At 43.9% G+C, this 2,848-nt stretch overlaps 1 protein-coding gene across 2 annotated transcripts in view; it reads left to right on the top strand.

Annotated features, from left to right (window-relative positions):
- MXD4 (MAX dimerization protein 4) overlaps positions 1-2,848 on the top strand; it is a 53,737-nt gene that overhangs the window by 6,826 nt on the left and 44,063 nt on the right. The window lies entirely within an intron of this gene.

Below are 2,848 nucleotides of genomic sequence, written 5' to 3'. Positions count from 1 at the left end.
ACCAGAAGCAGCATAGCTGCATTTACAGAGCACAGTGCCTGGGGTAATTCACTCTGCCCCTCACCAATGCCAGTTAGTGTAGTCATGAACGTTCACACAGTGCTGAGAGGCTTATCTAATTAGCTGGCATAGGCATGGCACCACATGAACACAGCTATCCCAAGTCTGGTTCAGGGGGTAGCTTGCAGGAGTTGCTGTGTTCCTGTGGCCCCAGCAGCTTCCTGCTGTGTCTTCTCAGGATGCAGCAGGACACTGCCGGCCACCCATCTGGGGCTAATTTTCAAACTTGGGATAAAAGTTCTATTTCAGGAGATCCTTGGGAATACTGGCCTCCCTCTCTCCCCCCAATTTGGGGCAGTCCTGGAGAGTCTGAGCCAGAGTAGGAGGTGTAGGCTTGCTTAACTGTGTGCATACCTTAGACTCTGGAGCCCTGTTGTAGCTTAATCAAGCAGTTTGAAACTGCATTTGTATCTTCATACACACTGCCTTTTAGCTATCCTTGTATTAATTCAGCCGGGCATATTTTTCAGAATCCCTTGTTTAAGGGTTTCCCTACTTCTGCTGTCTTTCCACCCAACCTACAGCATAACGTTACCTCTGTTTAGTCTAATAAGCTGAGAGTGTCAACTGTGAAGTCTCCTATAGCAGAGATCCTAGAGAAGGATGGTGGAATTGTTTGGCTATGTGTAGTGGGTCACATGAATTGCTGCCATAACCCCAGTAAACTTCCATGAAGTTGTATGTAGTAGGGATGAATTAAGCCCAACCTGTATTTTATTTGCCTTGTAAAATGTTTCGTGAGCAATGCCTTTAAAAGGGTACATTTGAGAGGGCGTTGGGAGTGTTTCCCTGCCAAAAGATTTTTGCCTGTGTGTTTGCATAAACACTGGGTTGATACGACATTGCTCTTTTTCCTTGGGGACTAATTTCAATCAACCAGTCAATCAATCAATTGATCAATCTTTTGAGGTCAGATTGCAAATAAAAAATAATGTATCCCTTTATAATCTTTTTGTTATCAAACTGATAAGCGCCAGGTAATATTTGTGTCATACCAAAGACTGTTTAAATAGTTTTTTTTGTGTTTATTTTAAGCAGGAAATGTTGTGTTGTACACATAATGCTGTTAAGTGACATGCTTCAGACATGGTGCATTCCAGGATAACAGGGGATTATTCCTTTAAAAAAAGGGGGTGGGGGAAACAACCCAGTGACACACATTATTTAATTCCACTTCTTTTAAAGTCAGGGAGAGTCTTTTCATAGAAATTGGACTGGGCTCACAAACCCCAATCCTGCAAACACTTCTACTTCTTCCCCTTCCCTTTGCATCCCTGTTAAATTCAGTGAAGAGTCAGGGCCATAGTAAGTACAAGATCTGATATTAATTTGGAATGAGCTGCTTAGGGATTTTTTAAATCAATGATATCTGTACATGATCATTACTCTTTTTGTCTCTCTGCAGCCCATCCAGGTATGTCACTGGCAGGATTTGCATCAAGAATCCTGAGATGCACTGCAGCATCTCTGGGTGTTAAGAGCAGCCTATGGGAAAGCTGATAGGAAGAATCCCCAGCTCTATGCTGTACCCCTAACTGCACAAGTGAACTATAAAGTTCATAGTCCATTCAAAGGAATCAACAAGGCACTCTGTCAGCACATGTAATGCACAGATATAGGTTAGGTTTAAAGCATACTCTAGGGCTTATGCAGAGGTGGGCAAAATGTGGCCCACAGGCTGCATGTGGCCTGTGAGGCCATTCTATCTGGCCTGTGGGGCCCCTAAAAAATTTAGAAAATTAATGTTCATCTGCCCCTGGCTGCCTGTCATGTGGCCCTGAATGGCTTCCCAAAACTCAGTAAGCGGCCCTCCACCCAATATAATTGCCCGCCCCAGCTTATAGTATGGTTCAACATAATTTGTCCATGTGGATCCTGACACTGCAATGTTACACCATAAAATCTGCTGCCACCTTCATATCCTTGATCTTTACCTACTGGAATAATCTGTGTCTAATTTGACAAAACTAGACCTACTAGTCTGGGCAGCCACTGGTTGGAAGCAGTAACAACTTCAGTCTTAGAAATGGTTTTAACGTCAACAGAATAAGTAAATGCAATTAACACTTCCAGCTAGATCAGTGAAAATAAAATGTGCCAACAGAAATTGAGGCAATGTTCCCACTATTAAAAAACCCTCCATCAGTTACCCTACTATTTAAAAACAAAATCATAATTGTCTCTTCAATAAAGCAGTGACCTTTGTAGTCAATTTAGGAGTGTTTATTCTAAACATCAGTTTAGAAGAGAGGTGTTTTTTTTCATATTGATCCTTAGATGATGGCTTTTCTGCAAAACTATAGAGATTTTTCCTTCTGCTTCTCTGAGGGTTCTGGAGAAACAAGTTCTGATTCTTATTTCTATTACTTTTTCCTATATAAATTTTTCATTTGTTTGATCAGTTAGAGCAGGGGCTGGAAACCTTTTCCAGCCATGGACTAGAACAGTCCAGCATAGGCCTGGTGGCTTCAGTGGCGTGTCAGCAGCAAGTGGGGATTGCTTGTACCTGTGCTGGGTTCAGGGAGCTGGAAGCTGTGCTGGCACTGTCTCTCTTCCTGGCTGGCATGTGAGCTGCACTGGTGTTGGGCAACTGGGAACTGCACGTGCATTGCTGCTGCTGCCACTTCCCCCCAGCTTCCTTCTCTCCAGCTGGGGCATGATCACCATGGCCGGGCAGCTTGACGCTGCATCCACATCACTGCCAGCTCTGCCTCTGCTCTACCAGCTGCAGACTAAGTGCAACTGGAAGCTGCCCAGCACTGACTTAGTTCTTCACTGGCTGGGAGGG

The sequence above is a fragment of the Alligator sinensis genome, unplaced genomic scaffold, assembly GCF_000455745.1.
Source record: "Alligator sinensis unplaced genomic scaffold, ASM45574v1 scaffold1051_1, whole genome shotgun sequence".
Taxonomy (NCBI): domain Eukaryota; kingdom Metazoa; phylum Chordata; order Crocodylia; family Alligatoridae; genus Alligator; species Alligator sinensis.
The sequence above is the reverse complement of the archived record's forward strand: the minus strand, read 5'-3'. Positions and strand labels throughout refer to the sequence as shown.